Genomic DNA, 14,261 nt, shown 5'->3' on the forward strand with positions numbered 1-14,261 from the left:
GACCCTCATCTGCTGGCAGGTGGGGAGGGCGGAAGGAGGGAGTGGGGGAGGGAGCAGGGCTGGGAATCCTCGTGACCGAGTAGTAGGACACCTGGGGGAAGGTGTGCTGGCAGCGCCAGGAAGGGAGGTTGAGGTCCCACTCTGTCTGCCTTGGTGAGAGGCCAGCCGGACAGGTTCTCTGCAGGCTGGGGTTTGTGCTGCTGTCTGCGGGCGGGCGGGCGGGCTGGAAGCAGGAAAAGGAGAGACCTGGCCTATCGCCAGCCACTGTCTAAGCTTTGGAACGGCCTCCCACCCGTTGTGGCCGCCTCTGCGTTTGGAGAATTGGCCATCTTGAGATGCGCCCGGGATGGGGAAGGGAGGTAAGCCCTGGATGTCGGGGACCCTGCCTCACGTGGCCCACAGGGACAGTGTGGTGGGCCTGGGCTGGTTGGGGGACATGGGAGGGCTGTCTGAGGATGCCCCCGGGAGAGGATGAGCCCGGCTGCTGGTATCTAGACACTTCTGGGCGCCAGGGGATGTACGTGGGTGGCTGCCACCCCGGAAAGGGCCACCTTGTCCCCACTTTGCAGGTGAGCAAGTGGGAGTCGGGGTGTGGGGGGACCCAGTAAGTAAGTGGCTGGCAGCTCGCTGCTTGCAGGGCCCACGCCCTTGTCCATGGCCCACCTGCCCTCTCGTCGGGTTTATTTAAGTGTTTTCAGAGGTCAAAGCTGTCCTCCCTGATACGCACCTGTGGGCCTCACATGGACCCTTAACCCTTTGTGCCAGGCCCACTCCTCAGGGCTCTGGGTGGCCCACCCCCTCCATGTGTGTGCCCGAGGGCCTCACCACCTCCCGCACCCCTCAGGGAGGCTGTTCCCTCAACACCCGGGTTCTACAGTTGCACATGCCAGACCCCCTGAGCCCCTTACCCGGCCCTGCCGCCTGGCATGTAATGTGTGGGGATGGGTCTCCCGCACTAGACCCTGAGCTCCTTGAGGGCAGGCCTGGGCCAGCGAGGCTGGGTGATTCCAAAGGTCACTGTCACCCACCTACTGTGGCCTGGGTAGCTGAGCCACTGGCAGTCAGCAGGGCCTTGAGGTGTCTCCACCGCCCTTGGTGGCCTGCACAGGCCTTGGGCCCTTGGTTCCTTCCCAAGGCAGGTGAGACTGAGCGGGGAGTCTGGCTCGCGCAGCTCTCGGGCCACAGGGACCATCCCCCACCCTGTCTTGGGAGGCCTGTCCCATGCCTTTCTGTCTGCCATGTGTCTCTCCAGGAGCTGCAGGGCACCTCCAGAGAGCTGAGAAGGCCGCTGGGGGCGTGGGGGACTCCTTAACCTCCAGGGGAGGTGACCCTGGGGGGCTGGGACATCATTGTCATTGTGTATGTGACCCAGGCCCGGGGTTGCCGGTGGGATGCCGGTCGGTGGGATGCCGGTCGGTGGGCGTCAGCTGTTGCTCAGGACTGGCCTGGCTTAGGCAGCTTGCTGGGGGAGGGGAGGGAGAAACAAGCGCGGGCCAGCTGCGGGGGAGAGGCCTGGGTCCTGGGGGTAGGGGCGGGAGAGTTTGGAAGGGCGCACCCGCAGCGCCTGTGTGAGGACATCTGAGGATGATGGTGAGGCTTCCGGTTTAGTTTTTTATTTATATTTTTTTACTTTTTGGCTGCACTGCGCGTGGCACTTGGGATCTTAGTTCCCCGACCAGGGATCGAAGCCACGCCCCCTGCAGCGGAAGCTCGGAGTCTTAACCATGGGTCACTGGGGAAGTCCCGCGAGGCTTCCAGTTTAGAAAAGCGGCTGGAGAAGGCAGGGGCCTGGAACGGGAGCCGGGTGCCTGGAGCTGACGGGCCCGGGCAGGTGACTGCTTCCCTGGCGTGTCCTCCCTCATCCAGGGCCAGCGTGGCCGTGAAATCCCTCTTCCTCTTGCGTCCTCCGATTCAGGACTTAACTGCTCTTGCATCAGCAAATGGACTGTGGTTTGACTCCACGTTTACCAAAGCTGAGCAGGGCCCAGGCTGGCGTCCCTGGTTAGGTCCCCCACAAGTCCCGAGTTCCCTCCCCCCACCCGCCCCTGCAGCCTACGGGTAGCCGTGGCCATGGAGGGATGGGGAGGGTCCGTTGGCATCGACCGGACAGTGTAACCGTGGGCTCCGTGAGGGCCGACAGGGACCGTCTCACTCGTTCCCGTGTGCCCAGCGCTTGGCCTTAGGCGTCGGGGCGCGTGTGAGGGGAGCCCGCTGATGCCCGTCCCCCGCCCGCCCCCACTCGAGTTGACCGTCGTCTCCTTTGAAGTTCTGCAGGCGTGTGTCTTTGATAACTGACCGCTTAACCGTGTGATTAAAAGTAGTGAAGCGCGTTGTTTGCACCGCGCGGTAGTGAGGATGCTGAGCCCCAGCCTCACGCTAAGTGGGTCACTCCCAGCTGGGGGCGGGCTGGGTTCGGTTTCTCTCCTGAGTGTTTTCGCTCTTCGCTTGGATCCGATCGGACCAGGGAGGAGCTGCATCGTCCTACACCAGCAGGAGACTGGAGTTCAAAGCAGCTTTCCATCCTGAGAGTCTTTGCATTCCACCGCTTATGTTTATGGGGACCAGCCCTCCACTGGCTTTTACAAACCCGCTCTCCCAGCATGTGGCCGGCAGCACGGAGGGTGCTGCCGGCCTCCTGCCTGTTGCCTGTCGCTGGTTATGCATATAGAGGCTGGCCCTGCTGGGCTGAGTTTAAAACTCTTGGCAATAAGGGCTTCCCTGGTGGCGCAGTGGTTGAGAGTCCGCCTGCCGATGCGGGGGACACGGGTTCGTGCCCTGGTCCGGGAAGATCCCATGTGCCGCGGAGCGGCTGGGCCCGTGAGCCATGGCCGCTGAGCCTGCGCATCCGGAGCCTGTGCCCCGCAACGGGAGAGGCCACAACAGTGAGAGGCCCGCGTACCGCAAAAAAAGAAGAAGAAAAAAAAAAACCTCTTGGCAATAAAGAGGGCCTATCGTGACCTATTTATCAAGTGTTTCAGAATCACTTGCATGAATATTTTGTCCTAAATTCTGTATAATTAGAAGATATAAACCCTACTCTGGGATTATTTTTGTGCACCAACATAACCTAAATTAGAACTCTTTCCATGTAGGTTTTTACAAAAGAAATCATTGGGACAAAAAAAACATAAAGGAATTGATTTTATCTTCCCTGTTCTCAAATGCTTGAAAATACTGTTTCTGCCGAAGAAGCCTGGAAACCTTGCTGACTGATTTGCAGACTCTTTCCCTTCACCAAGAGCAGAAGGTCAGTCTTTTGGAACAGGTGTTTAAAGCGTCCCCATGAGTTCTGACTTGAGGCGGAGGAGCCGTGGCTGGATTTCCACCTGCCAGCTCTCTCCCCTCAACCTCGGGTTCAGCCAGAAGCTTCACCCCAGGTGTGCCTGGTGGCGTGCGCTCTTCACGCGAGGCCTTCAGATGGATGCAGAGGAGGGATTTGTGGCCCTTGTCCATTTAGCAGATGTTCTTGGGGCTTCTTAGCTGCTGGGCCGCCGCATGCGGAGGGCAGGTTGCTAGATGCCAGCAGTGTCCCTTAGAGGAACATCCCTGGGCGGGGAGGCAGTTGTGGGGCTGGCGCCGCCCTACGTGGCCGAGTTTCCGGAGCAGCATATATGGGCTTGGAGCAGACTTTTAAGGGGAGACTTACGGGCTGAATCTTGTTTTTTTCATATTTTTGGACCTCAGGTGCAACGAATTGGAGAAGCCATAGTCCTTGGGTCATGGTGTGCAGCCTTCACTGGTCCTGCAGGAGCCTCTTTTCTGTTTAGTTACTTATTATTATTATTTTTTAAATTATTTATTTATTTATGGCTGCGTTGGGTCTTTGTTGCTGCGCATGGGCTTTCTCTAGTTGTGGCGAGCAGGGGCTACTCTTTGTTGCGGTGCACGGGCTTCTCATCGCGGTGGCTTCTCTTGTGGAGCACAGGCTCTAGGCACGTGGGCTTCAGTAGTTGGGACACGCGGGCTCGGTAGTTGTGGCTCGCGGGCTCTAGAGCACAGGCTCAGTAGTTGTGGCGCATGGGCTTAGTCGCTCTGCGGCATGTGGGATCTTCCCGGACCAGGGTTCGAACCCGTGTCCCCTGCGTTGGCAGGTGGATTCTTAACCACTGTGCCACCAGGGAAGTCCTGTTTAGTTATTTTTAATGTGACAGGCACCCTCGAGTTCACCTCCGAAGCACAAGCTGGGGCCTTGCCTATCACCCCCATCACTGAGCCCGAGATCTCAGCTGTGCGCCCCTAGCCTCCGTGCCCGTGATCACCAGCTCCAGCTCCCTCGTTTCCTCATGTGCCTTCCTCGGGCCGACACCCTGCTGTCTCAGTACCGCTGCTTCATCCCTGGGGTCTGACTGGTCCCTGGAGGGTCCTGCTCCCTGCCCCTCTCCTTCTGATTGAATCTTGAAGGACTGGTGGACATGGTCTGGGCAGAGCAGGTGGGATGATATTAAAGAGCGTTGAAGGCTAGAGCAGGTATGGAAGCACATGAGGGGCCAGGTGTGTTCAGGCGTGTGTGGGGTGTGGGGAGAGGCCAGAAGCAGCCAAAGGAGAGTGCCGGGGGTGTGTGAGTGGGGAGGCTCCCAGCCTCTTGGAGGCAGAGCCTCCCTGGGGGTGGTGAGGAACCTCTGGGGATCAGCCCAGGGAGGGCAGGTGTTTCCAGAGGTTTCAGGTGTAGAAATGGCCTGGGGAGGAGGTCAGGGCTGGTGGTAGAGGCTGGGGCTGCCCTGGTCCTGGGAGAGGAGGGGAAGGTGTGGGCCCTGCACACCTGGCCTCGTTGGGGTGTCACGGGGGCCTGAGGGGCCGTCAAGAGGCAAAGCTTCCAGGGAAGCGCGTCCTCGCCCCCGCCCGGTGGGGCCCACAAAGCAAGCGCAGAGGGATGTGCCCTTCAGCCCAGAGATGCCTATGCAGGTGTGTTGCCTGCACCTGGGGACTGAGGCGGCAGGTGCAGAGGGCACGTTTGCAAGTGTCAGGGAAGGTGCAGGATGAGGCAAAGAGGGTTCCAGGACAGCGTGAGCGGTGATCTGGGGGACCGGCCACTGGGACAGGGGTTTCATGTGGTTGCTTTGGGGGGGTGTCTCTTCTGACTCCGGTGTCCTGGGCTGTGGATCTGCCTTTAGTGAAGGGTTTCCCACCACTGATGCTCATCTTGCGGCAGGGCCGGTCGGTGCTGCCTGCCTTTCTGGGAAGGGAGGTGGTGATGCCCAGGGCGATCCAGGTCTGCTGGAGGCGCCGGGGTCCCAGAGTGGGGAACCTGAGAGGAAAACCAGCTCCCGTCAGGAGGCTCAGCCGCTGGCACGGCCATGTAGGCCCCTCTTCCCGCCTTCGCACCCCGCTCCCTCCCTGTGTCCACCCCCCAGCCCGAGCCACCCAGGCAGTCGCCAGGGGAGCAGCTCTTCTGGCTGACTGTCCCCTGTGCCATCGGGGGTCCCCTGCCCCTGTGCAGAGAGAACCCCCAGCCCGCACTGCCCAGGCAGGCGCCGCCCTGCCCGACGGGGGGTGAGGGGTGATTGGCCACTTGCCCACAGCCAGCAGCCATTAAATCCTCTGCCCCCTTTTCGAGCTCGTGGCGGGGGAGGAGAGGAGGGGATAGCCTAGGGGCCTCACAGCTGGGACGTGCCCTTTGTGATGAGCCGACGTCCCAGGTGGATGGACTTGAGGGAAAGGCCCTTTGTGGAGTTGGTGGGGCTCCTGTGTGCGCAGGTCCAGCGCTCCGAGGGGAGGTCGGGGGCCGGGTAGCTGCAGTTTCCCCTCTGCTACTTCTCCCTGGCCTGGCCAGGAGGCCCCCGGGTGCCCGGCCCAGCTCCCCAGGAAGAGACACAGGCTCAGAGTCTTACCTGTTACATCGGGTGATGAGGCCAGAGCTGCCGCTTGCACAGGTGCGAGTGTGATGGGGTGACGGACGTCAGGGCGGCCTTTCCTGCAGGGTCGTGGGCCACCTGCCACAGCACGTGTGTGGTAACTGAGGGAGCCTCACCCCTCTCCTTTGGGGGTGCAGCCGGGCCTTCTGGGACCGTGGGGGGTGTGTGCTTGGCAGGGGCTTCCGGGTTCTCCCTCACTTCTCGGCTGAACCAGTTGATGGGATTTTGTTCCCTTTTGGAGTTGGGAGGTTAGGCCCCATGGGCGGCATTGCTTTGTCATCTCCAGGCCCTTTCCACTGTCACTGAGGCCTCCTGATGCTGCGGGATGGGCTCAGCTACCTCCCCGGGGTGGGACTGGAAACCACCCTTCTCAGTGTTGCCAACCTGTTTATCTGGTTACGCCAGGTCTGCACGCCTGCTTTCGAAGGGTCCTGCCCTGCCCTGGGAATCCAGGGCCAGACCCTGGGGCCCCTTGGCTGCGGACCAGGAGGGGCTCCAGCAGGCGAGCAGACGGAGAGGGTTCCTTTGATGCTCTTGGCGCGCTGATCCTGTCAGGAGGCCTGCGCAGGCAGAGCTCTGTGAGGGTTTGTTTCCGTGGGCTGTTGGGTTTTCCCAAAGAGAGGTGCTCTGGAGCCTCCGCCGCGTGTGGGAGTGGGGTGATGCGCTGAGCTGGGCCCTGGCTTCTGTCTGGAGGAAGCCCACTGAGTGAGCTCTCGGGGTTTCAGGTGGTTCCTGGCAGGGTTTTAATGAGGACGAAGACAAGTCCAGCTGTATTTGCAGGTTATGGTTCTCAGGGCAAGTTTATATGAAATGTAGGTTTTTATCCATTTTATCAGCTTTCACAGCTTGTTTTTCGGATGCAGTGGAACATGGTATGTTCTCATGAGTTATGGTTTTTAGTTCATTAAGGGTTTGGCAGTGACTGTTTTTGTGGTCAGACTTGGATGAAAGTTCTAGCGAGATGCTTGGTTCTCTTCTGCTCTGGTAAGTGGGGACTAGGGACGTGGGCGTGGGGGGTCTGTATCTTGCCCATTGGTTTTTGTTGCCTGACGATTCTCATCAGACAAGGAAGAGAACCTTGTTTGCAGTGAATCCTGACAGGAGACCCTGTAAGTGTCCCTCCCCTATCCTTTTTTTAAATTATTTATTTAATTTATTTATTTTGGGCTGCATTGGGTCTTCGTTGCTGTGCGCGGGCTTCTCATTGCGGTGGCTTCTCTTGTGGAGCACAGGCTCTAGGTGCATGGGCTCAGAAGTTGTGGCATGTGGGCTCAGTAGTTACGGCTCGCGGTCTGTAGAGCGCAGGCTCAGTAGTTGTGGCTCACAGGCTTAGTTGCCTCTCGACATGTGGGATCTTCCCAGACCAGGGCTTGAACCTGTGTCCCCTGTGTTGGCAGGTGGATTCTTAACCACTGCACCACCAGGGAAGCCCTCCCCCCCCCCCGCCCCCCTTTCTTAAGATGAAATGCTGGTTTGGGTCTGATTTGCTGTGCTTTGCTGAGGCTGGATTCAGGCTGCTCGGGGGGGCCGGGTCGTGGGGTTCTGGTTAGCTGAGCTGCAGGGGGACAGCCTGGGGGGAGGAGCCTGTCCAGAAGGCCACACCCTCAACTGTAAGGTGGGAGGGGGTGGGAAGGGGTGGCTGGGGAGACCCTGTGGTCCAATGGGGGGGAGCAGCACAGTGCTGAGCTCCTCTGAGGGGCAGGAATACCTGATGTCAGAAACAGGAGCCTCCCTCCCCTCCCTCCCCTCCCCTCCCCCCTCCCCCTCCCCTCCCCTCCCCCCTCCCCCTCCCCCTCCCCTCCCCTCTCCCCTCCCACCTCTCCCCTCCCCTCCCCCTCCCCCTCTCCCCTCCCCTCCCCCTCCCCCTCTCCCCTCCCCTCCCCCTCTCCCCTCCCCCTCCCCCTCCCCCCTTTCCCCTCCCCCCTCTCCCCCTCCCCTCCCCTCCCCCTCCCCTCCCCCTCCCCTCCCCCCTCCCCCTCCGCCTCTCTCCTCCCCCCTCCGCCTCTCTCCTCCCCCCTCCGCCTCTCTCCTCCCCCCTCCGCCTCTCCCCTCCCCCTTCCGCCTCTCCCCTCCCCCCTCCCCCTCTCCCTCCCCCCTCCCCCTCTCCCTCCCCCCTCCCCCTCTCCCCTCCCCCCTCTCCCCTCCCCCCCCCCCCCCCCCCCCCCCCGGCCAGCAGAGGAGGTGAGGACTGAGCAGGCTTTGTGTGGGCCCCATGTCCTTATCAGCTGTGGGGGCTATGCTATTCCAGGCCTGGACTGAAAGGAGAGGAGTGAATGGGCCAGAGGCCTGAGCCCAGGGAGATGTGTCCCGGGAAGGTGAGACCGCTCTCACCTGAAGGCTGGTGGGGAGGGTCTGCTGTGAGCTGGGGGGTGGGGGTCACTGGTGGCCCAGTGCTCTGCAGCCCCCGGGGGTGGTGGGCGTGTTGGACAGGAAGAGGGTCCCGGGGACTGTGATGGGCAGTGTGGGGATGGGGCTGGCTGAGGTGTGGGTTCCGGTGCGGACGTCCGGAGACGGAGCGGGTCCCTAGCACACAGGGAGTGGATTGTTGGGACCTGCGGCAGCAGGTGGGGCTGGGACTAGCTGTTTCTGCGCCTGTGTGCGTTGGTAGTTGCATCATTAATTATGTAGGACGCAGACGGCCATTGGCTTTTCAGATCGTGAGCCATTATTTTCATGGTTGTGCTTGGGGTTATTCATTTTTTTTAAGAGTTTATGTCGCCTAATGCTGTAACCTGCACTTAACGTGTTCGCTCAGTTCTCTGGAAGATGGGGATTAAAACGTTTCCACAGATCAGCCACCCAAAGCATCATAGCCACACAGGCTGATGGATTCTGCCACGATTGTTCTCCCGAAGCAAGTGAACGCTTTGCTTTAATTACCTTTGTGGAAAAGTGACTGTCCGAAGGCTCTCCCCCCGTGGGGACCTCCTCTTGAGACTGATTTAGGAGAATCCCAGGTGCATCTTGCTACCAGTGGTGCTTTCTCCCCATGGAATAGCCAATAAAGTAGATGATTGCAAATCTCATCTTACCTTTAAGGCACCAGCACAGCTTGCTGTTTACAGAACGATTTGTCACAGGGTCCTGCGGAGAGAGGAGCCCTTTGGCCACAAAATTATTCTTTCCAGAGCCTCTGTTTTGGAAATGGACTGTTTTACGCCTTGATTTCTCCAGGCCGGCAGTGCCTGTGATGTCGAGAGCGCTGCCACCGGCTTGTAACCCTTCCCACAGGTGTCACCTGAGTGCTGGCAGTCTCCTGTTCTCCTAGCGGCAGGATGTCAGGTCACTGTGAGGCTCTCCCCCAAGGGCAGGATGGCTCGGGCCCTCACACGCCCATCGGCCGTGCCCTCTCCTGGTGCTGGGCCTCCAGTCCACGGCCCTCCACCTCCGCTGAGGAGGCCAGGCCGGGGCGTGGTGCGGGTGAGAGCCCTGGGCTGCTCTGCACGGCACACTGTGGACCATGGCTGGGTATAGGAGCCAGGCCGGGCCTGCTGTCCAGCCTGCTGCACGCCCGTGGCCAGCTCTCTGCCTCTCCCCTCACCCAGGGTCTGGGGTTGTGCCCGTGGACACAGCCCCCTGCCGCGGCCTCGCTGCAGCTGCCCAAGGCCAGGGCTGGGGTCATGGGGAGCAGGGGGCTGATGGGGGCACCCTCAGGGCACGGTGTCCGAGCCCATCCCCGCATCTCTGCCCCGAAGCACTGGAACAGGCCAGGGCTTCTCAGAGTCTGGTCTTGCAACCCCTTTGATCGTGAGTTAGCGAAGTCATCAGAAAGCCTGTTTATGTGGTATGTAGCCATTGCTCTTTCCTGTGTGAGAAATTAAAACTAAGAAATTTACAAATATTTATTTATCGAAAACTGCCAACTATAAACCCATTACACGTTAACATAAATAACATATTTTTGGTTTTAAAAAAAATCACTATTTTCCCCCAAAAGGGAAAATTAGTGGTGAAGGGGGCACTTGGTGGTTTTGCAGGCCTTGGCGGGGTCTGGTTAATCAAAGACAGCTGGGTTCTCTGGGCCCCCGCCATCACCCCCATAGCCGGTGGGGCCTCAAGGGGGCAAGTACGGAAAGCAGACGATGTCTGAGGATTGCTGTTAAGTAGATCTGACCTCCTGGGCCCCCTGAGAGGGTCTTGGGGACCCCCAGGGCTCCTGGACCACACTCTGAGAACCAGGAGAGATGTCCCTGCAGTGGAGAGTGAGGGCTTTTTTTAAAGTTGTTTTTTATTTTCTGTTTTATTTGAACCCTCCTTATTTCTTTTACCTTAAATTTTAAATTTTGAACTTCATTTATGTGGCCTAGTCCACGCATTCAGGAGTTTGTTCAGAAGGGGTTGCAGCCTGCGCTGGGTCCCGTCCTGCCTGAGTCTACCCACCCCCTTCTCCCCAGGACACAGGGGCGGCACCACGCTCCTGGCAGGTAACAGGCGTACACACTGGAGTGAAACGACCTCGCCCACGTGTCGTTTTGCAAGTGTGAGTAGGAGACATTCCTGGAAACGGAAGTGTGGTTCTACTGGATTTTGCAAAATTGCCCTCTGCTCCACTCCTAAGCTGGGGGGGGGGTCGGGAAACGGACTCCGTTTGCCTGTCCTGACAGCCGCATGCTGCGTCTCTGCCAGTCTGTTAGGAAAATGGTTTCCTGATGTGATTTTAATTTGTATTTTTCTCTTTGTAAGTGAAGGTTGATTGCCGTTTCATGTATTTAAGAACTGTTTGTTTTCCTTTGCTATGGACTGTCTGTATCTCTTGCCCATTTTTCTCCTGGGCTGTTTTTCAACATTAGACAAATTAATCCTTCGTAATATGTGCTGCAAATATGTTTTCCAGGGTTACCATTTATCTTTGACTGTTTATGGAGGCTTTCGCCTTGCGGAAATGTGTTTTTGCGTAATCTGTCATCTCCTTTATCATGTGTCATGTCTTGCTTTGGAAAGGCCCTGCCTGACCCCCAGGTTCTGAGTCCCCCCGCCATGGCCCCCCTGGCTCCTTCCCTGCTTTCCTTATTTTACGCTCAAGGCTTTGGTCCATTTTGAATTTATTTCGGGGGTGTGTGTGTGTGAGGTATGGTTCCAGCATTATCTTTGCCCACAAAGCTCGGGATGTCCCAGCATCATTTGTTGAATGATGTGTGTCTCCCCTCTGAGGAGGCCCCTTTGATCCCAGTTAGGTCTGGGTCTGTTTCTGTGCATTCTCGTTTGTTCCGCGGCTCTGCCGTGTATTCACGTGCTGTCATCGCACTTTTACCTTTGACCGTAGCTGCGTCGTGTTTTATTACGTGGCAGGGCCAGTCTCCCCTCATCACTCTTGCTTTTCAGAATTGTCCCGGCTACTTGGCTGGTTTTTCTGATAAGCCGTAGACTGAGCTTGTCTTGCTTCCTCTAAAACCTTTTTGTTATTTTTTTTTTTTTCGGTACGCGGGCCCCTCACCGCTGCGGCCCCTCCCGTTGCGGAGCACAGGCTCCAGACGCACAGGCTCCGCGGCCATGGCTCACAGACCCAGCCGCTCTGCGGCACGTGGGATCTTCCCGGACCGGGGCACGAACCCGCGTCCCCTGCGTCGGCAGGCGGACTCTCAACCACTGCGCCACCAGGGAAGCCCTTGTTATTCTTTTAAGGGGAATCACATGAAGTTTATAGATTATTTTAGGGTTTTGTGTGACCATTCTCCCCTCCTTTCCTCTCTCTTTATACGTAAATATGGAAAATACACATAACATAATGTGTAAATAATACTATATACCAGTAAATATTTGGTGAAATATACGTAAGGTTTATACCGTTTTTGACATGTACCGTTCAGTGGCTTTAAGTACATTCACATTGTACTTAGTGCACAGTTAGTGGACGCCCACCTTCAGAACTGCCTCATCTTCCCAGTCTGAATCTCCCTCCCCAGCCCCGTCCCCCAGCCCCTGGCCCCCACCATCCTTCTTTCTGTCCCTGTGGATTTGACTCCTGGGTGCCTCACATAAATGGATCTTACAGTGTTTGTCTTTTTGTGACCTGCTTATATCACTGAGCTTAATGTCCTCAGGGTTGTAGCACGTGTCAACGCTTCCTTCCTTTTGAAGGCTGAATAATGTCCCCCTTCTGTAGAGACCACACTTTGTTTATCCATTCACTGGTTGATGGACACTTGGGTTACTTCCTTGTTGTGGCTGTTGTGCTGCTGTGAACATGGGTGTACCGGTATCTGTTTGAGTCCCTGCTTTCAGTTCTTCTGGAATACCCAGACGTGGAATTGCTGGGTCACGTGGTAGTCCTGTTTTCAGTTGGTCGAGGCCTGCTGTGCTGTTTTCTGCAGTCGCCATGGCTGTGGTTTGGCTTCTGGTCGTGCGTGCTGAAAATCAGGCCAGAGCGTTTGCGGAGGATACGGCGAACCCCAGCTCTGCTGCTGACCAGGCGGGACCTCCGAGAGCCTGGCTCCCTGGTCCCGCGAGCAGGTCCCTGAGCAGGACCCGGTGGGCGGGAGGGAGGGACGAGACCCTGGACTCCATCTTCCACCTCCAGTAGCTGTGGCGTCCCTCTTTGAACCTCACTTTCCTCTTCTCATTGAGAAGGGGAGGCCGGGGAGGCCCCATAATAGCAGCAGCTCACGTTTATTAAGTTCTTAGCACGTGCCAGGCCCAGAGACAAGGCGTGGAGGGGTCGGGGTCCTGGAGGCTGGTGTGGGAGGATTAAGTGAGGTGAGGCCTGGTAGCATCAAGCACGTGCTTGTTTTCCACAAAGCGTGGCTGTTAGTAAAGAGTGAGGTGGGTCATCCTGGGCGATCCCTGCCCTCGCCCCTCCCACTGGTGCATCCGCGCCCTGCATGGGTCCACACCTGCCGGCCCAGTCAGGCCACCCTCTCTCCCCTGCTGTCCCATGCCATGACCCCAGATGAACCCGAGCGCCTTGTCTGCCCCCGCCCGTCCCCAGCGTTTCCTTCTGGCTTGTTATGGCATAGGTGCTCTGTCCAGGGTGCCTTCCTCTGCAGCCCACGGTGGCCTCCTTGGTGCTGTCAGCCCGAGGACTAGCCATCACCTCCCGCGAGCAGCCTCCTCTGCATCCTGGTACCGACTGCAGCTGGTGCATAGTAGGTGCTCATTAAATGCTCAAGCAGATCTGTCCTTACTGTTACTCCTGGATGTCTCTGCTCCAGCCCATGAGACTTTCACTGCCCGCTTACCACTCTCTGTTCCTAATTCCCGCCGGATGGGGAGCCGCGCCGGGGCAGACCCCCGCCCCCTACGTGATGTGCCTCTGGAGCGCTTAGACCCAGCTTGTCTCGTGCCAGCACAGCCCACCTGCCACCTTGCGTCAGCCCAGCCGGGAGATCTGTGTGAGACTGAACTGCTGACCGCGGTGGGCGGTTACCTGGGCAGCACGTGCGGAAAGGACTCGGAGGGTTTGTCTATCTACCTGTCTATTTATTTATTTTTAAATGTTTCTTCTTTGTCACTGGATGTGAGTTTTGTAGCAGAGGCATAAGGTGCGCCAGCCAGGCACCTCGGCTGTCAGGCCCTGCTGGGGCTGTGTTCCTTTCTTGGCCAGCTCAGCAGGAAATGTGGGCTCCACCTTCTCTGCGCTGGGTGGTGTTTTAAACACAGAAAGCCTGTTGTGGCGGATGTGCTTGACAGCCGCCCCCCGCCCCCCGCCCCGTGGGCCCGTAAATGTCCCGGGGCGAGTCCAGCCCCCTCGTCCTCAGCTGGGCCAAGTTTCCAAAAAGGAAGAAGTTGCCGCAGGCCAGTGGTTTGGAGGTGCCCCCGAGGCCCTTTTTCCCCAGGCGCTGTTTAAGGCCGCGTGGGTTTACCTTGGCGCTGGGTTCACGCAGAGGGACCAGGATGTTCTTTAAAATGTGCCTCCCTCACCCACTGGGGTCCTCTGCCACGCCGCGTGCTGGGCCCGGACGCCGGGGTGGGGACTGGCTGGGATCCCTGCCCTTGAGCAGAGTGATCTGGGGAAGGGGGGAGGTGTGGGGCAGTTGGGGAGCCCTCGGGGGGAGGGGCAGTGCTTGGTACTGAAGTGTGGGTCGGAGGGCTCCAGGTGGGAGGGGTGGGGAGGGCCAGCTCCTCGTTTCCTGAGGTCTTTTTCACTGTGCTGCTTGTCACACCGCAGAGCAAGGGGCCCTGCCTGAGACCTGAGTGTGGATGGTGGCCTCCGGTGGTGGGCTGGTCAGAGCTGGAGGCTGGCCCCTCTGCCTCGGGTGAGATACAGGACGGGGCGGGGGAAGCCCCGGCACGTGGCCCAGGTGGGACAGAAGAGGGTGGCTCTCAACGTGTCGGGTTCCCTAGCTCTTCTTTCCTAAAGAAGATTTGATGATGACGAGGCCCACACCTGAGTGTGAGAGTGGCAAGGTCACTGGAAGTGGGACCCCAGTGCTGGGTGAGGGCCCCAGTTCCCTGTTAGGGGGCCAGTAAGTA

The 14,261-nt window shown here is 58.6% G+C and overlaps 1 protein-coding gene across 3 annotated transcripts in view; it reads left to right on the top strand.

The window, feature by feature from the left end:
• The window catches only part of GRAMD4 (GRAM domain containing 4), a 77,609-nt gene that overhangs the window by 11,072 nt on the left and 52,276 nt on the right, over positions 1–14,261 (top strand). The window contains exon 1 of one of the 3 annotated variants that reach the window (XM_089921467.1): positions 231–359. The exons of 1 other annotated variant lie outside the window; for it this stretch is intronic. The gene's annotated coding sequence lies outside the window, so the exon portion shown is untranslated. Of the gene's footprint in view, positions 1–230; positions 360–3,114; positions 3,248–14,261 lie in introns of those variants that run through there. One more of the 3 variants, XM_089921466.1, reaches the window with a different exon arrangement.

This window comes from Delphinapterus leucas, chromosome 11 (assembly GCF_059928025.1).
Source record: "Delphinapterus leucas isolate spDelLeu-1000000601 "Yukka" chromosome 11, BTC_Dleu_Yukka2, whole genome shotgun sequence".
Classification (NCBI taxonomy): Eukaryota; Metazoa; Chordata; class Mammalia; order Artiodactyla; family Monodontidae; genus Delphinapterus; species Delphinapterus leucas.